We start from the raw sequence: 25,025 nt of genomic DNA, 5'->3' as shown, positions 1-25,025 counted from the left end.
AAAAAAAAAAAAAAGAAAAAAAAAAGAAATTTCCCTGAGTGTCAGAAGAGACTTTGAACATTTGAACAGTGTAGGAGCTTCTACAGACTATTAGGATCATTGAAGTTACTCCGAATACATTTTCATCACAGGGTGAATATGAACCTATAGTGCCCAGGGTCAGAATGTAGTTGATTGAAACAAAATGTTCCTAGATAAGTTGATATCTTTGAATACTTGTCTGTCCTTCGTGGCTTTCTTTGGTGAGCTTATAGAGACTTTTAGGAGGACCCTTTCCAGATTTTTTTTTTTTTTAATTAGGGGATAGGATTTGTCTGTAGACTCAACAAATTTCTTTCTTTTTTATGTTTTGTTTCTCCAATAATTTATATGTTCATTATCTTCCTGATCACTGTTCCCACTCCAGGTCACCCCCCTCATAGAGCCCCTGTCCCCAATCCCCTCTGTTTCTCCTTTGAGTGGCTGTGGATTCTCCTGCATGTCCCCCAATCATGGTGCATTAAGTGTCTGTTGGGTTAGGTGCATTCTTTCCCACTAAGGCCAGACATGACAGTGTCCTTAAGGGAACAGTTTCCAAAGATAGTCAAGAGCTTTAGGGACAGCCTCTACTCCAGTTCTTGGGAGACCCACATGAAGTCTGAGCTGTTCATCTGCTACATATGTGCCAGGAACCTTAGTCCAGCCTTTGGTTGGTGGCTCAGCCTCTGAGACTCCCCAAGGGTTAGGGGATTCAGGTTAATTGTGTCTGTTGCTCTTCCTGTTGAGTTCCTATCCTGCTCAGGGTCTTCAGTCCTGCCCTGCACACTTTCAGAAGAGTCCCCAAGGTCCATTCAATATTTGGCTATGGATCTCTACATCTGTTTCAGTCAGCTGCTGGGTGGAGCCTCTTAGAGGACAATTATGCTAAGGTCCTGTCTGCAAGCAAAACAAAGTATCTTTAATGTCAATGATTGATTGGTGCTTGCCCATAAGGTGGGTCTCAAGTTGGGTGAGTTATCATTAGCTGTTCCCTCAGTCTCTGCTCCATCTTTGCCCCTGCATTTCTTTTAGATAGGACAAATTTTGTTCTTTGTGGCTACTGTGTCGTGGCTGAAACTGATCATTCAGCTTTCTTCTCATGCTCTTATACATTCACCATTTGGACTCTGTCCCTAAATCACATAAGATACTGTAGAAGCATTTGCTATTCAATACTAAGCCATTTTGCAAGCCTGGCAGTTTCTTTTTTATTTTTAATTTTATTCCTTTTTTTTTTTTTAAAGGACTTATTTAATTTTTTTTGTTGTTGGTTTTGGTTTTGGTTTTTCGAGACAGGGTTTCTCTGTGTAGCCCTGGCTGTTCTGGAACTCACTTTGTAGACCAGGCTGGCCGCGAACTCAGAAATCCACCTGCCTCTGCCTCCCGAGTGCTGGGATTAAAGGCGTGCGCCACCATGCCCGGCTGTTTTTGTTTTTCAAAACAAGGTTTCTCCGTGTAGCCTTTCCTCTTCTGAAGGGGATTAGATGTGGACCAACATGCTTGCCTGATTTTGTTTTTATATTATTAGCTTATGTGCTTGGAATATAGGTTTTTGTACATGCAAGCGTATGCTGTTGTGCAGATCTTCATCCACATCTTGAATGTTGATGTTTGGCAAAGAATATACAGACTATATTCTAGTTCTTAGGATGGCATGTGTTCATGACATCAATACTACCCAAGGCTTAAGAGTCATTGGATTGTAGGTGTGTGACATTTTTCCTACCTGTTGAATTTTCCCAAAGAGTATGAGGTTTTTTGCCAGTGTGCATGAATATGAATATCATGTGTGTCTCATCTTTACTGTTGTCAGATGAACATGTTGTGCCTCGGAACACTTAAACTTGAAGTAATGAGCAGTTGTGGGTCCTCATGTAAATACTGGCAATTGACCCCTTTATATGGAAGATCAGTAAGAGCTTTCCACTGCTGAGCCATCTCCCTTGCCCTATGATGCTCATTTATAATCAACACTTATATTACTAGTATTTTCATCTGTCCATTTGTAACTGTTTAAACATGCATTCTCTTTTTTAAAAATTTATTTATGTTTCAGTTTAAACTGGGCCACTTCAGGTTTTTGCCAGATGACTACAGAACTGTAGTGAATGTGTAATTTTTTGTAGGAACTTCAATAAAGATCTCTGAATTCTTTCTATGTTTTTTTGTTGGCTTGATTGCATTTTGCAGGGGAATGAGGGTCTTAATACGCACCTCTTGCTGTCCTGGAACTCGTAGCCCAGGCTGGCATGGAACTCAATGATATACACCTGCCTGTGCCTCTGGGACTAAAGCCATGAGCAAACATACCCAGCTTGCCCATCACTTTTGTACTTTGTGATTGTTCATCCAATTTCTCTGATGTGTGCTTAATAATGTTGATCTGTTTGCCTCTCTCCTTCACCCTCTATCAATTGTAATTTGTCTTGCAAGGCTATATCCTATTCAAAGGGTTCAGAAGTGACACAGGTGAACACATAATTCAGTTTCCTTCTAAAATAGCTTGCTGATTAGATTATAACTTCTGTGTCAGGAAATAAGTGGAGGAAGCACTAGAATTATGTGAATATATTGTCAAGGAAGCATATATTTATTTTACAGTGATGTTAGTATCATGCTTTGTGTTGTATACATGTATGGGATATTTTAGGATGCAGTGACTTATGATGATGTGCATGTGAACTTCACTGGGGAAGAGTGGGATTTGCTGGATTCTTCCCAGAAAAGTCTCTATGAAGAGGTGATGTTGGAGACCTACCAGAACATCACTGCTATAGGTAAGACTGTGAATTTTCTTTTGCTTTTCAAAATAAGGGAACAAATTTTTTTTGTTATTGATCTTATGTTATTTCAATTGAAAATGAGGAAGAATGAGCTGAGTAAATCAGGTTCACGGAATGTTCACAGCTTTCACAGTACTGTGAAAATTCACTGTAACTTGAATTTTGTCTAATTTCCAATACTATGTCATTCATTTTCTGGTATTGCATTTTAGGCTACAATTGGGAAGACCATCATATTGAAGAACATTGTCAAAATTCTAGAAGACATGAAAGGTAATTTTCTTGTGCAAGCTGATATAAATACAACTAAGGAAATTTTAGTATTTCTTAGAAGCTCTAAAGAAAAACAAGAGTGCAAAACATCAGTCCTTTAAGTGTAGCTATGATTATTATATTTTCACAGAACCATGTACCTCAATGTCAGTTACCTGATTTGTGTTTACAAGGCATTCAAGAAAAAAGATAAGGGTACAGTAACTTAACCAATATCTTTATTTGATTTGTAGCTGCATTAGAGCTATGCTGTAGAACTACCAATCATTCAGTCTCATAACACTTAGATATTGCAAAAGGTATATACATTGAATAGGTTATAGCTCCAAAACCTATTTTTTAAAAGAGTGCATGCCCCATATCTCACTTCACATACCCTTTTTGTTTGTTTGTTTTGTTTTTTGTTTTTAAGAACTATTTATTTTATGTATAAGAGTACACTGAAGCTGTTTTCAGACACACCAAAAGAGGGCATCAGATTCCATTACAGATGGTTGTGAGCAACCATGTGGTTGCTGGGAGTCAAACTCAGGACCTCTGCTCTTAACCACTGAGCCATCTTTCCAACTCCCATCCAAAATCTTCTAATAAGCAAATAGTCCATGGTAAAGTTGGTGATGCTCATATACTTGTAGTGACTTTGCTAAGTTTACTGAGAGGGCAATTTATGAGAGTCAAGAATGTTTCATGGAGAAACTTTAATCCATATTCCACATGTTTATGATGAGCAAAATGTCAAACTATGTGAATGCAGTGTGGAAACTTTTCATTTGTTATTCTTCTTTTAATACATATATCATGTGTCACAATGGATAAAAGCCTTGTGAACATAGGAAAATTGAAAGAAGCAATTCCCCTGTTTCTATCTCAGAACAATGAAAAGATATGTAGTATTCTGCCTTTGGTAGACTATCTGAATATGATACAAGTTTGCAGTTACTTGGTTTTCTGAGTTTACAGGGACAATCCCCAAAGTCAAACTGCAGAAAATCCCTAAGATACTAGGTGTTTGGCAATTATTCTCTTTGTCCTGGTTCACTTTACAAATGTGGTTTGACTCATACTATATGAAAAATTATAAATGCAGTCAGTGTGGTAAAGCTTTGACTTGTTCCATTGATCTTCAGACATGCAAAATACATCATATAAAAATCTCATATACAAAAAGGATGTTATAAATGTGAGTCATGTAATAAATGTTCTTACCATGATGGATATCTTCAAAGGTGTAAAACAACCCATAATGAGGGGGAACACCATGAATATAAACAAAGTGATAAAACCTTAATATCTGATTCATCTTTACCATTAGACCAAATTATAAAATTCATATAGACTGTTAAAATGTTTGAATATGGTAAAACTTTCACATGTGCCAATTATCGTTGCAGGCATGAAAGAAGTCATATTGGAGAGAAACCCTATGAACGTAATCAATGTGGTAAAGCCTTTGCATGTTACAATCATCTCCAAATACATAAGAGAACACATACCGGACAGAAACCTTATGAATGTAATCAATGTGGTAAAGCCTTTTCACGACAGAGTAATCTCCAATATCATAAAAGAACACATACTGGAGAGAAAACTTATGAATGTAATCAATGTGGTAAAGCTTTTGTAAGACCCAGTCAACTCCAAACACATAAAAGAACACATTCTGGAGAGAAACCCTATGAATGTAATCAATGTGGTAAAACCTTTTCACGACAGAGTAGTCTCCAATATCATAAAAGAACACATACTGGAGAGAAAACTTGTGAATGTAATCAATGTGGTAAAGCTTTTGTAAGACCCAGTCAACTCCAAACACATAAAAGAACACATTCTGGAGAGAAACCCTATGAATGTAATCAATGTGGTAAAACCTTTTCACGACAGAGTAGTCTCCAATATCATAAAAGAACACATACTGGAGAGAAAACTTGTGAATGTAATCAATGTGGTAAAGCTTTTGTAAGACCCAGTCAACTCCAAACACATAAAAGAACACATTCTGGAGAGAAACCCTATGAATGTAATCAATGTGGTAAAGCCTTTTCACAAAAGAGTAGTCTCCAATATCATAAAAGAACACATACTGGAGAGAAAACTTGTGAATGTAATCAATGTGGTAAAGCTTTTGTAAGACCCAGTCAACTCCAAACACATAAAAGAACACATTCTGGAGAGAAACCTTATGAATGTAATCAGTGTGGTAGAGCCTTTGCATATCACAGTAATCTCCAGTATCATAAAAGAACACATACTGGAGAGAAACCTTATGAATGTAATCAATGTGGTAAGGCCTTTGCAGTTCAGTATAGTCTCCAACATCATAAAAGAACACATACTGGAGAAAAATGTTATGAATGTAATCAATGTGGTAAAACCTTTGCATTTCAGTATAGTCTCCAATATCATAAAAGAATACATACTGGAGAGAAACCTTATCAATGTAATCAATGTGGTAAAGCCTTTGCACATCACACTAGTCTCCAATATCATAAAATAAAGCATACTGGAGAGAAACCTTATGTATGCACTCAATGTGGTAAAGCTTTTGCAAGACCTAGTCAACTCCAAAACCATAAAAGAACCCATACTGGAGAGAAACCTCATGAGTGTAATCAGTGTGGTAAAGCCTTTGCAGTTCAGTATAATCTCCAAAAGCATAAAAGAATACATACTGGAGAGAAACCTTATCAGTGTAATCACTGTGATAAAGCCTTTTCACAAAATAGTAGTCTTCAATATCATAAAAGAACACATACTGGAGAGAAACCTTATGAGTGTAATCAATGTGGTAAAGCCTTTGCAGCACACTATAGTCTTCAAATACATAAAAGAATACATACTAGAGAGAAACCTTATCAATGTAATCAATGTGGTAAAGCCTTTGCACATCACACTAGTCTCCAATATCATAAAAGAACACATTTTAGAAAGAAACATTAGAATGCAATCAATGTTGTAAAGACTTTGGATGTAAGACTAATCTCCAAAGACATAAAAGAACATATACTGGACAGAAACCTTATGAATGTAATCAATGTGGTAAAGCATTTAAAAGTCACAGTCATCTACAGCAACATAAAAGAACACAGAGGAAAGAAACCTGGTTATTGTTTACATATTGACATAAGGAGATACAAGTATGTTTAAAATTGACAAGGAATGGATTGTGATTGCTACTCTTGGTTTTCAATATAAGATATAAAATGGAAAGCATAGGTCCAGGCATGGTGGTACATGCCTTTAAACCCTAGGAGATGAGCATCAAGCATCTGAGTTCAAGTCCATCCTGATACAGAACAAGTTGCAGATGAAGAAAAGCTTAGGTCTAGGCCTGTGGATACAGAGCCTCCAGATCTCTGAGTTCAGGACAGCCAAGCTGAGGCAGTAAAGGAGTTGGAGAAGAGAAAACTGGTGATAATGTAATAGAAGGGGCCATGTCCCAGGCCCAGCAAGCAGCAGAACCCAGCAGCTTTGTCCATGTGGCTCTGGCTTTAGAAGCAAAAATAGAAGGGGCTACTGGAAAAATTGATGCTTGTTAGCTGTAGCTAAGAGATTAGAAGTGATGAAGAAGAGACCAGCATCACTGAGATGAAATCTTCTAGGAAGTGTTTTCTGAGAGGACAAAGAAGCTGTGTTCCAGAGATAGCCACATTGTACCTTGTGTTGCAGCTGAACTTGGTCACATGTAAGAATCACCCAGGTGGTACTGGTTTTGAAGGCATGAAGGTGTCCTGCAGAGGCTTGGCACCATGAAGGGAGCATAAATGAGGCTATCAGTGAAGCCTAGTTGCAACAGAAGAACCCAGCATTTTGAAGATGCCAGTCCCATGGGATGAGCAGGACGAACAGCAGCAGAAGTAGAGTGGAGTCAACCAGAGCTTAGAGTGATACAGAGGGCAGAGCTGGAGAAGTGGCCCGATCTCTTTGGAGGAACGCAGAAGATCATGTGTGGATCCTAGACCCTGGAACAAGAAACTGTAACACTGAGATTGCCTCAGAGACCCCAAGATCTTTGTGATGCCAGAACTGTGGAGTCCTGCTCAGGAAAACTGCTTTCAAGGAATAAAACCAGCCAAAGAGAAAAAATTGTACTGCAGTGAACAAAGCAGAAAGGACTTGTAGATCTGAAGAATGCTTTAACATAAGATATGGAGATGTAGAATTTGGAGATTTCCCAGCTGGCTTTTGGTCTTGTTTTGGTCCAGTATTTCCTCACAATATCATTTAGGAATGGTGAAGTATATCTTGTGTAGTTGGAACTATATGTTTTTTGATTTTCTTTTTTTTGTTGTTTTTTTTTGTTTGTTTGTTTTTTTTTTTGTTTTTTTGAGACAGGGTTTCTCTGTAGCCCTGGCTGTCCTGGAACTCACTCTGTAGACCAGGCTGGCCTCAAACTCAGAAATCCGCCTGCCTCTGCCTCCCGAGTGCTAGGATTAAAGGTGTGCGCCACCATGCCTAGCTCTTGATTTTCTTTTTTAGGGGATTAGTTACATGATTGGATGAATCTCAGAAGAGACTTTGAACTTTGAACTTTTAACATTTTTGAGACTGGTATAGATGATGGGGACTTTTAAAGTTGGACCTCATGTAGTTTTCATTATGCTATGTTTAAGTATGGTCCCCATATATTCCTGTACTCCAACAAGCTTATAGGGGCCAGGTAGTGGAATGTGGGAGTTTAAATATGTTTGTCACAGGGAGTAGCTCTATTCAGAAGTGTGACCTTGTTGGAGGAAGTGGATCAGTCTGGTGGTAGGCTTTGAAGCTCTACTCAGTGCAGAACAGACCCTCCTGGTAGCCCCCTGAAAGACAGTCTCTTCCTGGATGCCTTTAGATCAAAATGCAGAACTCTCAACTCCTTGTCTGCCTGCATGTTGCCATGCTTCCTGCTATGATGAAAATAGACTAAACCTCTGAAACTGTAAGCCAGCCCCAGTTAAAGGTTTGCTTTTATGAGAGTTGCCTTGGCCATGATGTCTATTCCTAGCAATGGAAATGCTAAGACAGAAACCCTGTGAGTATATGGTGAAGCCTTTGCACAATTCTGTAGGCTTCATCATCATGAAAGAATATGTACTGGAGATAAACCTTTTGATTGTATTCACTATGGTTAAGCTTCTTACTATGGTTAAGAAGGAATGAGTTTGACAGATAGTTATCATTCTGTCTGTTTAGACGGTGAGCATCACACAGGAGTTTATGACAAGCTCATTCTTAGGAACTGTCTACATCTGTTAAATCAGAAGTTTTGCTCTCAGCAATGTAAAATCTGTAACATTCAGGAAACAAGCCCAGGTCACTTTCTTGTATTAGTTCTCACGACTTTGGATTGTGAATTACAGTTTCCTGCTCGTTTAATTCCAAAGGAGTTGTCTAGCTTCTCTTTAAGGAAAACTGAGGTTTAAACAACTATATAAAAAATAGAAATACGTATGTAATGTTATACAGCATTGCTCCATTAATTTTATGTGAAACATATACAATGTGATACATCAAAATGTTAAATGTCTAAATTTGTTCTCCAAAGCAAAAATGAAAGGGCCACCATCTAAGTAAGACTGGTTATTTGATCAGAATAAAATGAAGATGAGTCACCTGTCATCCATTGCTATCATCTTTCTTCATTCAGCTCAGTGTCTTCCTGAGGCGCCCAGCTTGTTATCTACTAATGAGAAGTTAGGTTATTTTATAATTTAGGCCACCATGAATCTAACTACAACAAGCATTAGAATTCTGATACTTCTTTAAGTTAATTCCAAATGCATGGAAAATATATGGAGGCCATTTCTGGGATTCCTAGCAATTGTGTCATTTTATGAGAACTCTGTATACTGTACTCACATATAATCATAGGAGAATAAGAATGAACAGAGAACATGGTTCTGTTTTTTTTTTTTGGTAGGTAATGATGTTATATGGATGTAGATAATATGTTCAAATGCATCAGATATGTACACTATTTACATGCCATTTTACCTCAAGTATAACCACACAACACTGTTGCACTAATTTTAGTTGATATCTGTAGAGAATCCCAATGTCTGCCATAAAAAATTGTTTTTGTATGATAATAAGCAGTTACATGTGACATTCAGATTCATTGTTCAATTCTAAACCACATTTAATTTTCAATTTTTGTCTTTTCAATTAAATCATATTTGGTGGTATTTATGTGATGAAAACAACATGTTTTGTGCTACCAAATTCTATCCTAAGCTCCCTTTTCTATGGCTCTGTACACTTTTTTAAAAATCATTTTCAGTTTTATACACTTACTGTAGTTTGATAAATAAGTAATTATGTAGAATAATGTCTTTTACCTTTTTATACTACCATAAAAACTATTAAAATGATGTATTCCCTCCCAAAAAAGGATGCTTGCTATGCTCAATTTGCAGCACACATTCAATAAAATCCAAAGAAAATTCATAAGAATTTATAAAAGGAGAGCTGATATCAAATCTATATGGCATGTGAAATAACTCAATAAAATTTTCAGTGAGATTACTAAGGAATGATACACACTTTGATACAATGTGATTTTTGTTCTTACCACAAAGGTACAACAATCAAGAATGTGTACAATATTTGAGAAAGAATGAAGGCAAGGACTAAAAAATATTAACCCTAAAAATAAACATGCTGGGCTGGTGAGATGGCTCAGTGGGTAAGAGCACCCGACTGCTCTTCCGAAGGTCCAGAGTTCAAATCCTAGCAACCACATGGTGGCTCACAACCATCCGTAACGAGATCTGACTCCCTCTTCTGGAGTGTCTGAAGACAGCTACAATGTACTTACAGACCCTCCTGGTAGCCCCCTGAAAGACAGTCTCTTCCTGGATGCCTTTAGATCAAAATGCAGAACTCTCAACTCCTTGTCTGCCTGCATGTTGCCATGCTTCCTGCTATGATGAAAATAGACTAAACCTCTGAAACTGTAAGCCAGCCCCAATTAAAGGTTTGCTTACATATAATAAATAAATAAATCTTAAAAAAAAACATGTTTTCATCCAAAGAATTAAGAAAAATCCAACAGAAAGAACATGTACTTGACCAATGTTATGTTTGACTGTACATGTATAGAAATTAACTAAACACAGACTTTACAACTCCTACAAAAATAATTAAAAGTGACTCCTAAACTCTATATTTCTGACTCTCCAGTTCCTACTAATCTATCTTTCAAGCAGAGGCCTCATGTTCTAGAGCTCTCTTTGGGAACAGAGGTGATCAGAAAGGTAGGCAAGGGCTCTGAAGCCCTTCAGGCACCCTTGTGGTTTCAGGCAACACCAGCCTTACTGAAGAATACACAAAACCAAGTTGAGGATTAATCTAATGTCTGCTTTTTGACACAGGGTTTGCAACACAGCAAGTAGAACTTGCCCTGTCCACCCAGCCAATACCATACACACCTAGAAAACTTCTACAACTAGAAACTCCAGTTGCACCTGGAATTGAATTTCCCAGAATCATGCTGGGGTCAATGGTGGTATCAGAAAGGTAAAAATATTCTGATCAAGTATTGCTAAAAGATGATCCCCATCACTGCTTTTACACCACTTTCAAACACTTTACAAAATTTGCCACACAAAAGTGAATGTGTTTGAGCCTATTCCTAACCCCTAACCCTTATTATCTAATTATCTATTTATTATAACTTATATCTAAGTACACTGTAGCTGTCTTCAGACACACCAGAAGAGGGTGTCATATCTCATTACAGATGGTTGTGAGCCACCATGTGGTTACTGGGATTGAACTCAGGACCTTCGTTAGAGCAGTCAGTGTTATTACCCACTGAGCTATTCTTTAACCCCTAACCCTAACCACTAATGCTAATCCTAATCCTAATCCCTAACAGCAACCCTAACCCTAGACCTAACCTAACCCTAATCCTTTTATCTGTTGACTCTTCTCAATGATGACTGGACACAGTGTAGAATTAGGCTTAGATTACTGCCAGTTTGTCATTAATGTTTGTCTGAGGACAGAGACTTTAATCCCATATGGATTTCCTTCAAGTCTCATACTCTAAGTCCCTTAAATACCTCACTTATTCCTTCAGAACCTCCAAAGATTTGTAGGTTTTTTTCTCAAGTTGGAAAGTTCCTTCATAATCTATATATAAATCCTACTTTGTTAAAACTATTTCAATGTTTACATCATTCTAACATTTTATATTTGTTAATACCATAAGATACAATATGTTTAACAAATAAATCCGCAATCTATTGTAAGAATATTCCGGGGAGAGAAATAAGCAATGTTTATCCCCTCTTTCTAAGTTTTCAATGGCACCACATTTCAAAATTATCATAGTTCAACCAAAGGTGCCAGTGAAATTATTGGGTTTTACATACAGAATATTGACAAGGTGTTTCTTATGAGACCTGTATATCCTAGAATCAGTTGCAATAAAAATGCTTTACTCATTATGTATGGAGACAATTTCACATTACATAAATAGTTATATCTCTTCCCCCTTTTAAAAATACTGGTCAGCCATGTCCTTTTTTTTTTTTAAAATATAAATAAAGAATTAGTATTATTTTAAAAGTCCTGCTGTGATTACTTTATCCAAGGTATCTGAAGGCATGAAGATAGTTGTATTCTAATTTAGAAGATAGGAAAGAAGCTCCATGCTGGATCTTTAAATTATTATACTGTTTTTTAAATAAGGCTGTAGTGATTATGAATATCTTTTAAATTATTAAACTGTTTATGTCTGTATATTCATATATATATATGTAATATTTAAAAGCACATATTCGTTATTCTTATATGAGTAAGGACACTGTCCACTATGAATAACATATTCTGGTCTAGGAGTAGTAAACACTTTAAAAGTAATTCAGAGTCTAATATGTATCTATGAGGGAATCAGGTTTCTTTGAACTTGGGATTCTGCATATTCCACTTATATAGATCACTAGTGGAAAAGGGGATGTGTGTCCTGTATTGTCTGCCCTGCCCACTGTTGGGGGAGGGGGGCAGTTGCCCACAAGGGCAGTGCCAGTGTGGTGGAATCTGTCTGCTTTGGTATGTGGGATCCTGTGTGAGGAGGGCTAGCTATCTTCCCTCCCTCTTCCCCAGGGCCTGGATCAGCATCTGCCTTTTGCAAGGGATGGGTGTGGACCAGGATAGAGTGATAAGGGACTAGAAAGGAATTTTCCTCAGGAGCTGATGGAACAGCTGGCTTAAGATTCTTTGACAATTCCATCAACTTGAACTGTAAGATCATTGGGGTAGGTGGTAGGAAAGGCTTTAGCTAGTAGGGGGGCTCTCTACCAGATATTGCCAGACCATGATGTATGGAACCTGGTCGGGTGCCCAGGATTTACATACACAATACTTTGAACCAAGTAGATAGTAGGGAGGTGGGAAGTGTGTCCTCCTGGGCATCCCACTTTGAAATCTGGACATTCTTTCCTGCAAAAAAACAGTCAGTCTCCCCAACAATACTGTCAAGCCCAAATTCCCCATCAGGTGTTTGAAGTCCTTGAAGTGTGACTGGACTAGCTCCAGTGGGGTGTAGCTAGTGGTCTGTTCCATGGTAGTTCTCAAGAAAATAAAAAGAAGTAAAATGCAAAGATGGAAACATGAAAACAAGCCTACGGGGGCATCCAGAAAAGAAATCAAAAGGAAGCTGATGGCAGCCTATCCCAAAAAATGGGCTCTGCCAATCAGGAAGGTTTTGCCAGTCTTCACCAAAGCCTGTGTTGGACTGGCGTTCTCTGACTCCAAAGGAAAGGAGTCCAGAGACAGCAGCCTATTCCTGGAGCGGGCTCCGCCAGCTGGGAAGAACCTGTTAGCTTCCATCAGAATTTGTGTTGGAATGGAGCTCTCTGTATGCAACTGAAGGGAGCTGGACAGCATCCTCCAAGCTCCCAGGCCAGAAGGAAATTACCAGCTTGTCTGACCTACTTCCATTGGCCTCCAGGTTGTGAAGACAAAAGAAAAGAAATTACCCCACACTGAACAAGACAAAAGACTACTCAGAACTTGACATAGCCAAGATACACACAGCAAACTCAGGCACACCCTGACTTATCCATTGCTAGAAGAGTCAATTGCTCTAAAAAATAACAATAACAAAATCCTCTCTACTATCAAGTCAAGGGGGACCTCTTTATTTCCCTGCCAAAGAACCAAATGTAATGGTCTGGAAAATTGCTGAAGGACGTCCCCAGACTTAGATAGTATGCAAAAATGAAGAATGTTTATTCTGCAGAAACAACCAGCATTCAAGGACTTAATCATTCTCTAGAATGATGACCCCAGATAAAGGCATGCAAGCCTTCTTATAGGGAACCAGGAGACACTCTAGAAGGATTAGGTATTCTAAAATTGCATTGGTGGGTTCTAGGGGGTCGTAGAGCCTTATAGTCCATTCTGAGATAAGATATTTCTCCATTTTTGTGGTTATCCCCAGGCTGTTCTTTGGGAGAGGATTTTATGATCTTGTGCTGGCTGGATTTTATGGTCTGCTTCAGAACTGGTGTCATATGTCCTAGTTTCTAGGACTTATGGTCTATTCTTGAAGCTGGTATCTTACAGTCTTTTTGGAAATCAGGCCTGGTCCTCAAAATGGAGACAATTGGGGTTTATATTATCCTTTCAAAACAACACACAAGATCTGGACAAACTGGTGTGAGTGCTTATAACACAGAATGTTGCTTTTTTTTTTTTTTTTTTTTTGGTCTGAAAATGCACAACTTGAGAGAAAAGGTATGGATAATATTTGGTGTCCTCTAATACATATGTCTAGACCATGAACAATACCAAAAATAAAGCCTCTTTAAACGTTTAAAATAATTTTGGGGATTAAAATTAAATCATCTCAACTTTCTCATTTTTTCTACTGTTAAGTCTCAAACACTAGGACAAAGAGCTGAGGTGCCTATTTAACAATTCAAAGCAGACCTTGCTCTCTGGTTCTTCTTGACAGTTGTCAGTTCCTATCTATTAAAAAGGTATACCAGTCTGACCTATTCTCCCTCTAGCCCAGGGGTTGGTCTGTCCTTCTCCCACCTGCCCTTCCTTATGTAATCCAACCATTTTAGTTACCTAGTCTTTTTCATTCTATTATTTGCTCTCCTGACTCATAAGTTATTTCTTTGCCAGGGAAATGAGCCAATTCAAACCAGATTAGATTATATTAAAATGCAGGTTTATTGGGAAACTGCTTTGGGGGGAGTTCAATGTACAATTGCCCTAGGCCAGGGAAGTCACCTTGGGGAGGAGGGTGATGAGGGGGAAGTGAAAGAGAAAAGGCTTGTGCACAGAGAGGAGAAGGGAAAGAGACTGAGAACAGAATGTCTGGGCTGGAAAGTTCAGGGTTGGGGGCAGGCTATGCTAGGTAATGCACCTTAGTCCTTTGTCTGGAACACTAGCCTCTTGGTCTGACTCTTCCCTCTCACTTCTTCTTTCTCCTTATATGGCTCAGGGTCATATCTACTCAGAACTTTCCCAGATGTCCCTGTGTCTGGCTATGCTCTCCCTTTTATCTATAATACAATTTCTAGTCCACCATACATAGGAGCAGCCATGCCCATTCCTTTCCTTTTCATTTTTGTTTTTCACTCACTTGGCGATAATTGCTTCTTGTTTCAAATTCATGGCAACTTTTTGCTTTAATTGTTGATACTGTTTGATTTAGCACAAGTTTGGCTATAGGATGTCCTATTAGCATTCTGTCTAAGCTCTACCCCACAGTTGCCTGGCAACAGCCAGGTAGGCCTGACCCACTATAAAAGGGGCTGCTTGCCCCACTTCTCTCTCGTTCTCTTGCTTCCCTCTTGCCCTCTTGGGCTCTTCCCTTCCTCCTCCCTTCCCTATTTCCTTCCCTGTCTCCATGTGTTCATGGCCAGCCTCTACTTCTATACTCTCTCCGTCTCTCTGCCTTTCTTTGCCTCTACTACCCTCTTAACTCCCCTCCCCATGCCCTGAATAAATTCTATTCTGTACTATACTGTCATGTGGCTGGTCCCTCAGAGGGAAGGGATGTCCTGGCATGGGCCCACTGAGACATGCCCTTCCCTCCATACTTCTCCACACCCCTCCATAGAACATATTCTTTATCTATCTTTTTATAAACAGACCTCTTCCCACCTCTGGGAGACTAGGAAGTTCTACTAAAATTGAAATTTCTCAGTAGGGCTCTGTCTGTCCCTTGGGTGGAAGGGCAGAACTGGGAAGGCCTCAGATGTCTTGAGTCATTTGATTTCTGATCCCCTAGTACTGGATCTGCCTCTGTCCAGAGGCCCAACTGGGTTGTCTAAGCTAATGAGAGACTCTTGACAGGCCTAGCAATCAGGAACACCAGTGGGAAGAAGCTTGCAGGTTCTTTCCAGGATTTTTCTGATGCAGTGAGGGAGACCATAAGCAATGTCATGATGAGTATGGGGGCCATTGTCCCCAGACCAGATGGAGCATATCTGCTGAACTGTCAGAGTCTGATCTGCTTGGACTGAGATGGCCTGTGGGTGAGAATGTGGTTCAGTTGGTCCATGTGGTGACTTGGGCAGAGGCCCTTGGCCTCTTACCCTACCTGAGTGTGGATTCCCTAGATGAGTGGGTGAAAGGGGGAACAGTATGGGAGGAGACTGAAAGTCACTGCAGCCCTGACAGTGAAAAGCTTTCATGCTTAAAATATTCCAGTGTGCACACACAGGTGTTGGTTTTAATATGCAGTAGGAAGACAGATTAGAAAACTCAAGGTATGTCCTCTACAAATTTTGAAACTTGCATTTCACATTCACTTTTGTGTGACCTTGGTGTGAATTTCAGGGAAATTCAATTTCAGATTACAAAGGGAGTTTCCGAGATGCAGAGGTTTCCTAGGTGTGCATTGTGTTCAGTAGGTGGATAGAGCAACTTCTCCATCTTGTGCCATAAACCATATGGTAGAAAGCAGACACTAGATTATTCTTCAGCATGTTTTTTTTGCACATGCTTCAGTGGGGCTGGGTTAGCCTGAAACTACAAGTTCCTAGTTGCCTACAGAACTGTAGTCCACCTTTCTGATCGCCTCTGTTCCCAAAGAGAGCTCTAGAACATGGGGCCTCTGCTTGAAAAAAAAATCAGTGGTGACTGGAGGGTCAGAAATATAACAGTTTAGGGGTTACTTTTAATTATTTCTGTAGGAGTTGTGAAGTCTCTGCTTATTTAATTTCTATAGACATACAATCAAAGGTAACATTGGTCAAGTTTATGTTCTTCCTGCTGGAGACTTCTTAGGTATTTGAATGAAAACTTGAGTTTATTTTTAGGGGTAACATTTTTTGGCTTTTTAACTCCATGTCCTTATTCTTTCTCACTTATGTATATTATCATATCACCTGCCAATTAGGATTGAGTTTTTTCCTTTACAAATTATATCCCCTTGATCTCTTTCAGTTGTCTTATTGCTCTGGCTAGAACTTCAAATACAATGTTGAATAGATATGAAGAGAGTAGACAGTCTTGTCTTGTTATTGATTTTAATGGAATTGTTTTGAGTTTCTCTTCATTTAATTTGATGTTGGCTATAGGCTTGCTGTAAGTTTTCTTTATTATGTTTAGTTATGTCCCTTGTGTGTCTGATCTCCTTAAGACTTTTATCATGACTTGGTGTTGGATTTTTGTCAAAGGCTTTATTGGTATCTAATGAGATGATCCTGTGTTTTATTGTTTGTCTGTTTGTTTCCTGTCTGTTTATTTATATGGTGGATTACATCTACTGATTTTTGAATATTGAACCATCTCTGCATCTCTGGGATGAAGCCTACTCTAACATTGTGGGTGATCTTGTTCTCTGTTCTTGAATTAAGTGTAAAAGTATTTTATTGAGTATTTTTGCCTTTATGTTCATGAAGGATATTGGTCTGTAATAGCCTTTCTTTGTTGAATATTTATATGCTTTGCATATCAGGGTAATTGTGGTTTCATAAAATGAATTGGTAATGTTTCTTCTGTTTTTGTTTTTTAGAATACTTTGAACAGTTTTTGTGATAAAGCTTCTTTGAAAGTCTGGTTGAACAATCCCTGGCTGTTTTGGTTGGGAGTCTTTAAATGCATTTTTCTATTTCTTTTTTTTTTACAAGACAATTAAGCAAACTTTTATTGAAGCTTACATTGTGGTACAGAAATACATTTCAGCTGATTAAAAGTCCAACACCAACAAAGAGAAATTATGGCACCAAAACTTCCCCACCTGTAATTAGACTAGATCACTAGTTTACCTACAGTTGTTCTAGGCTTTGTTCCACACAAACCTATGTAATTCTCAACATTAGGATTCTTAATTTAAGATGGGGAAATCAGACCTCAAGCCAAAATCTACTGGGTTACAAAATCCAGCTTAAATAAGCACTGGCCCTCCAAATAGCAATTCAAAATAGGTGCTGTGCTCATTACAGAATCAGACAGATAAAGTTGACCGAAAGCTTCCCCAAAGAAGCCTTCAATCAACACCGTGTAGAAAGAGTCTAGACAGTGTTCCAACCACTTGATCTCAAACCAAGTAGACTCTGTTTAGAAATGCTAAAAAAGTGTTTTGTTATAAATACGGAAGGAACAAAACATCACTGCGCCAGTCCAGAAACTACCAAGAAAACAGGAGGGCAATAAATAGGGAGTTTAGTCCAGTTCTTTTCTGTTTAAGTCCCACCAACATGCTGACTCTTCAACGCCCATTATTCCTAGTGCCATTAAGTAGATTCAGAATATTGTGCCGTTCCATCCATTCATACATTCACTATCTGGCTGAGTAACCTGGAGAGGCCTCCTCCCTCTGGTCAGTCATTCATCTGATCATCTGAAGGCCATGGTGAAAGGAAGACCAGAGACCAGCCGATGGCAGGACAGGTGGAAACCACAGATTCTCTTTCGAATCAAAATCTCCTTTAGTAAAACCTGGTGGCAACGGCAGCACTTACTGAGGTCAGAATGCTTAGGACTACATTTCTGCTTTGACATAGTGGACATTCCTATCACTTAGTAAGTTAGTTAAGGCATGGTAGGCACTCCATTAATGCTAATTAAGGTGCACTGCACAGCCTATCATTTTCATGGAGTTTTCTTTAATAGGCACTCCATTAATGCTAATTAAGGTGCACTGCACAGCCTATCATTTCCATGGAGTTTTCTTTAATGGGTTCTCCTTGCTCATCGCCCTGGAGACTGAGTTCTTTTCATTTGATACATTCAGTTTTGTCATTTATCTTCCACAGAAGTTCATGCCAATAAAGAGACCACATTTTTATGTCTTAGGAAAAAAATTAAGCAAGGAACCATCTCCAAACTCTCATCTGAGGTATAAAATTATAATATAAGCCCACAGTGTAACAGTGTATTGCTTCATCAAAGGCGGTGGAAAAACCATAGGACTCTAAATGCAGGAGCAACTATTTTTTTTTCTTTCCATTTTTTATTAGGTATTTATCTCATTTACATTTCCAATGCTATACCAAAAGTCCCCCATACCCACCCACCCCCACTCCCCTACCCGCCCACTCCCCCTTTTTGGCCCTGGCGTTCCCCTGTTCTGGGGCATATAAAGTTTGTGTGTCCAATGGGCCTCTCTTTCCAGTGATGGCCGACTAGGCCATCCTTTGATACATATGCAGCTAGAGTCAAGAGCTCCGGGGTACTGGTTAGTTCATAATGTTGATCCACCTATAGGGTTGCAGATCCCTTTAGCTCCTTGGGTACTTTCTCTAGCTCCTCCATTGGGAGCCCTGTGATCCATCCATTAGCTGACTGGTGGGCATCCACTTCTGTGTTTGCTAGGCCCCGGCATAGTCTCACAAGAGACAGCTACATCTGGGTCCTTTCGATAAAATCTTGCTAGTGTATGCAATGGTGTCAGCGTTTGGATGCTGATTATGGGGTGGATCCCTGGATAAGGCAGTCTCTACATGGTCCATCCTTTCATCTCAAACAGCAGAACATAAAACAAGCAACTGGAGTCATTTTCTTACAAAGACTCAACTTGTGGAAAAAAAAACTTTAATTACCATTGCATAAAACACCTGTATGAAGTAAAAATTGGTTTTGAGTAACATTAGTAGAGAATATGCCCTAGAAAGTGGAGGTAACTGGATGTAAAAACTCTGGCAGCAATTTAATAGAACAGTCGCAGATGTCAGCTGAGGCCACATCTAATAGGAACTAAAGCCTTGTCTGTGGGGAATGATGCCTGCAGAAATATTACACTGTGCATAAACCAAATTGTATCATTTTCACAAGTGTTGTACAGATTCATACAGTTCTTCTCTACATGCACTTCAGTTCCACAGCAAGAGTGGCATAGAACACCTAAACACAGAAGAGAGCATTCATGCAAGATACCTAACTCCTTGATATAATAATGCATACACTTCAAAATGATTACACTATCATTACACCTAGGGCTTTCTGCAACTACAAGGTGGTGGTCATGGTCAGCATGACCCTCAGGATCAGCATCTAGAAAGCAGCTACCACCTCCTGTGTGTCTTCTCTTTTTGTGTTTTTTTCTTCTTCATTTTTCCTAATCAACTCTGCTGTTGTTGCTGTTTCTTAGCAAAACTGGTAAAAACAAAATTGTAATCGTTGAACATAGCACTCTGGCAATCAAGACCTTTAAAGCCATCAATCTTCTGGGGCGAAGAAAGCACTGTGCGACATTTAGAACTCTGATTAACAAACAAGGTGGTCACAAATTTTCCTGGCTTGAAGACTTTCACAACTTTCCTGATCAGATCGTCATAGGAGGTCTGACTTAGGTTTGTTTCAAAGCTAACATAAGAAAATTCTGGTTCTGGAGTGATGTGAATAGTCCAATATGTTCCATCTGATTTCATTCCATTCGTCAAGTAGCTACAAGGATTGAATAGTGTGACATCAATGACAGAACCTGGTATCAGGTCATGAATTCCATTCTCACGAGTGACATCCTTTGCAGTAACACCATCTTTCATGTAAACTGGTCCATAACTGCTGGGTCAAGCTCACTCATCAGAATTTCCAGGGTTTGATCTGGCTGACTGATTACTCGGCTCTCTGGGAAATCCAAAGTATACAAGTACCAGCAGTCAGAATTCATGCATCCCATACAATATGCTGCTCCATTTGGGAAAATTGCATTAAGAAACTCAATTTCTTCCTGGAAATTCTGGTTATGAAACAAATGGATTTAACAGATAGCTACAGAACATTTCACCCTAAAACAAAAGAATACACCTTCTTCTCAGCACCTTATGGTACCTTCTCCAAAATTGACTATATAACTGGTCACAAAACAGGCCTGAACAAATACAAGAAGATTGAAATAATACCATGAATCCTATCAGATCACCTAAGATGGCCTAAGGCTGGTCTTCAATAACAGCAAAAGCTACAGAAAGCCTACATACACATGGAAACTGAACAGTTCTCTACTCTATGACAACTTAGTCAGGGAAGAAATAAAGAAATTGAAGACTTATTGGAATTTAATGAAAATATTGACACAAATTTATGGGACACAATGAAAGTGTGCTAAGAGGAAACTAAGTGCCCAGGTAAAGAAACTGGAGAGATCTTACACTAACAACTTAATAGCACACCTGAGAGCTCTAGAACAAAAAGAAGCAAACTCACCCAAGAGGAGTAGGCAGGAAATAGTCAAACTCAGGGCAGAAATCAACCAAATAGAAATAAACAAAGAAAACAATACAAAGAATCAACAAAACCAAAAGCTGGTTCTTTGAGAGAATAAACAAGATAGATAAATTCCTAGCCAAACTAAAGGGCCCAGAGGCAGTATTCAAATTAACAACATCAGAAAAGAAAAGGGAGACATAACAACAGAAACAAGAAATTCAAAAAATCATCAGATCCTACTATAAAAGACTATATTTGACAAAATTGGAAAATCTAGATGAAATGGATGGTTTTCTAGACAGATGCCACATACCAAAGTTAAATCAAGAGCAGGTAAACTATCTAAACAGGCCCATATCACACAAGGAAATAGAAGTCATTAAAAACTTCCCAACCAATAAAAGTCCAGAGCCAGATGGGTTTAGTGCAGAATTCTACCAATCCTTCAAAGAAGACCTGATACCAATTTTCCTCAAACTATTCCATAAAACCGAAACAGAAGGAACACTACCTAACTCAATTTATGAAGCCACAATTACTTTGATATCTAAATGACACAAGGACCCAACCAAAAAAGAGAACTTCAGACGTATCTCGCTTCTGAATATTGATGCAAAAATACTCAATAAAATTCTTGCAAACCGAATCCAAGGACACATTAAAACCATCATCCACCACGATCAAGTAGGCTTCATCCCAAGGAAGCCAGTGTGGTTTAATATACGAAAATTTATTAACGTAATTCACTATATAAACAAACTCAAAGAAACAAAATCACATTATCATCTCCTTAGATGCAGAAAGAGCATTTGACAAAATACAACACCTCTTCATGTTAAAACTATTAGAGAGATTAGGAATTCAAGGCCTATGCCTAAACATAGTAAAAGCAATTTACTGCAAACCAACAGCCAATATCAAATTAAATGGAGACATACTTGAAGCAATTGCACTGAAATCGGAGACAAGACAAGGATGCCCACTCCCCCCTTATCTATTCAATATAGTACTCGAAGTGTTAGTTAGAACAATAAGACAGCTCTTAAACTTTCACCTTTCTTACTCTCTTGCCCTCCTTCTCTGTCTTCCTTCCCCCCTCTCTTCACGTGACTATGGTTGGCCTCTCTCCCTCTTTCTAACTTCTCTCTTTCTCCCTGCTGTTCTGATAGAACCTAGTAGGGAAACCCCTACTCACTTCCCCATTCGGCGTGCACCCAAAAAAATCACGAAGGACCATCTTGATGTAATTACATGAGGTGGTTTAATTACAGAGCTCCGGACTGACATCCATCCCACACAGGAGATAATGGATGTTGGCCCTGAGGCTCGAAAGCTAGAGGTTTTTATGGGGTAAGAGGCTTAGGGGTGTGGAATTCAGCATAGCAATACACTATTGGCTTATTCAAACATCAGCAGAAAAATTACATGTACATACAGGGTGTCAGAGTTCTGTGAGTTGTTGACTCAGTTCAGATAGCCCTGTTATGTCTTCACATTGCTATTCATCTTTAAGGTTAAGCTGTTCCCAGGAATGTTTTAACTACGGGGCATACCCAGGTTTGTTTTTCTCTTTTCTCAGCCCCAGGCAGCCTCTAGGCTCACAACCAACCAGCAATTTCTGAGTACTTTATATGACTTATAGGTCTTGAAATTTCATCTTTCTTTCAGTTCTACAATAAATCTCTAAAACCATAAAAAAAGAACAATAAGACAACTAAAAAAGATCAAGGGGATACAAATTGGTAAAGGAGAAAAAAAGGTATCACTATTTGCAGATGATGTGATAGTATATATAACCAGCCCCAAAAATTCTACCATAGAACTTCTCCAGCTGATAAACAACTTCAGCAAAGTGGCTGGGTATAAAATTAACTCAATAAGTAACCTTCCTTTATACAAAGATTAAACAGACTGAGAAAGAAATTAGGGAAACAACTCCCTTCATAATAGTCACAAATAATATAAAATATCTTAGGGTAGCTCTAACCAAACAAGTGAAAGACCTGTTGACAGTAGCATCAAGTCTCTCAAGAAAGAAATAAAAGATCTCAGAAAATGGAGAGATCTCCCATGTGCATGGATTGGCAGAATTAACATAGTAAAAATGGTCATCCTAGCAAAGGCAATCTATAGATTCAATGCAATCCACATCAAAATCCCAACACAATTCTTCAAAGGCATGGAAAGAACAATTCTCAAATTCATCTGGAAAGGCAAAAAAACCCTTTTTGTAATAGCAAAAACAATTCTTAACAATAAAAGACCAGTTGGGGGAATCCCCACCCCTGACCTCAAGCTTTACTACAGAGCAATAGTAATAAAAACTGAATTGAAGACCCAAAAATAAAACCACACACTTACAGTCTGTCTTAGTCAGGGTTTCTATTCCTGCACAAACATCATGACCAAGAAGCAAGTTGGGGAGGAAAGGGTTTATTCAGCTTACACTTCCACATTGCTGTTCATCACCAAGGAAGTTAGGACTGGAACTCAAGCAGGGCAGGAAGCAGGAGCTGATGCAGAAGTCATGGAGGGATGTTCCTTACTGGCTTGCTTCCCCTGGCTTGCTCAGCCTGCTCTCTTATAGAACCAAGACTACCAGCCCAGAGATAGCACCACCCACAAGGTGACCTCCCCCTTGATCACTAATTAAGAAAATGCCTTACAGTTGGATCTCATGGAGGCACTTCCCCAACTGAAGCTCCTTTCTCTGTGATAACTCCAGCTGTGTCAAGTTGACACAAAACTAGCCAGTACACAGTCACTTGATCTTTGACAAAGATGCCAACTATATACAATGGAAAAAAGGAAGCATCTTCAGTAAATGGTACTGGTCTAACTGGCTGTCTATATGTAGAAGAATGGAAATAAACCCATATATGTCACCTTGTACAAAACTCAAGTCCAAGTGGATCAAGGACCTCAATATAAAACCAGATACACTGAATCTAATAGAAGAGAAAGTGGGAAAGAGCCTTGAACTCATTGGCATAGGGGGAAATTTCCTAAACAGAACTCCTATGGCTTATGCTCTAAGATCAAGAATTGATAAATGGACCTCGTGAAACTGGAAAGCTTCTCTAAGGCAAAGGACATAGTCAATAAGACAAGTTGGCAACATACAGATTGGGAAAAAAAATCTTCACTAAACCCATATCCGATAGAGAACTAATATCCAAAATATATAAAGAACTCAAGAAGTTAATCAACAAAAAAACAAACAACCCAATCAAAAAATGGGGTATAGAACTAAAGTGAGAATTCACAACCAAAGAATCTCACGTGGCTGAGAAGCTCCTAAAGAAATGTTCAAAGTCCTTAGTGATCAGAGAAATGCAAATCAAAATGACCCTGAGATTCCACCTTACACCAATCAGAATGGCTAAGCTCAAAACCTCAGGTGACAACACATGTTGGAGAGGATGTGGAGAAAGAGAAACACTCCTTTATTGCTGGTGGGGTTGCAAATTGGTACAACCACTCTGGAAATCAATCTGAAGTTTCCTCAGGAAATTGGAACTAGATCTAGCTGAAGACCCAGCTATACCACTCTTGGGCATATACCCAAAAGATGCCCCACCATGCCACAGAGGCATGTGTTCCACTATATTCATAGTGGCCTTATTTGTGATAGCCAGAAGCTGGAAACAACTTAGATGTCCCATGACAGAAGAATGGATACAGAATCTGTGGTTCATTTACACAATGGAATACAACTCAGCTATTAAGAACGAGGACATCCTGAGTTTTGCTGGCAAATGGATGGAACTAGAAAATATCATTCTGAGTGAGGCAACACAGACTCAAAAGGACATGGATGGTATGTAATCACTAATAAGTAGATATTAGGAAAAAAATACAAAAACCCAAGATACAGTCCACAGAACTCACAAAGGTCAACAAGCTGAAATGCCCAAGTGAGGATGCCTCAGTTCTGTTTGAGAGAGAGAGAAGAAAGCAATCACAAGTGGGGAGGGAGGGAGGGAGGGACCTGGAAGGGAAAGTGGATGGGAGGGGTGGAGTTGGGGGGGGGAGGGGAACTTGATCTGGTAGTGGGTGAGGGAAAAGGACAGAAGCCCCGAGGGTCAACAGAAAGAATGGAAACAGGCAACCTCAGGAAACAGGAGGTTGGGGGGACCCTCCAGAATGCACCAGAGACCTGGGAGATAAGAGACTCTCAGGAATCAAAGGGAGGGACCTTAGGTGAAATGCCTGACAGTAGGGATAGGGAAGTTATAGGGCCCACCTCCAGCAGGAAGACAGAGCATCAAGTGAGGGATGGTGTTACCATCCCACAGTCACATCTCTGACCCATAATTGCTCCTATCTGAAAGAATTGCAGGGATG

The 25,025-nt window shown here is 39.1% G+C and overlaps 1 long non-coding RNA gene and 1 pseudogene across 2 annotated transcripts in view; one reads left to right on the top strand and one right to left on the bottom strand.

Moving 5' to 3' along the window:
- The window catches only part of Gm1976 (predicted gene 1976), a 74,858-nt gene that overhangs the window by 11,390 nt on the left and 38,443 nt on the right, over positions 1–25,025 (top strand). For both annotated transcript variants that reach the window (NR_045964.1, NR_045963.1), the window contains exons 2-3: positions 3,014–3,074; positions 4,466–4,515. This is a non-coding gene — a long non-coding RNA (predicted gene 1976). The remainder of the gene's footprint in view (positions 1–3,013; positions 3,075–4,465; positions 4,516–25,025) is intronic.
- Positions 17,149–20,213, bottom strand: Amd-ps7 (S-adenosylmethionine decarboxylase, pseudogene 7; annotated as a pseudogene).

This window comes from Mus musculus, chromosome 17 (assembly GCF_000001635.26).
Source record: "Mus musculus strain C57BL/6J chromosome 17, GRCm38.p6 C57BL/6J".
Classification (NCBI taxonomy): domain Eukaryota; kingdom Metazoa; phylum Chordata; class Mammalia; order Rodentia; family Muridae; genus Mus; species Mus musculus.
Note: the sequence above shows the minus strand (reverse complement) of the source record. Positions and strands in the feature narration are given on the sequence as shown.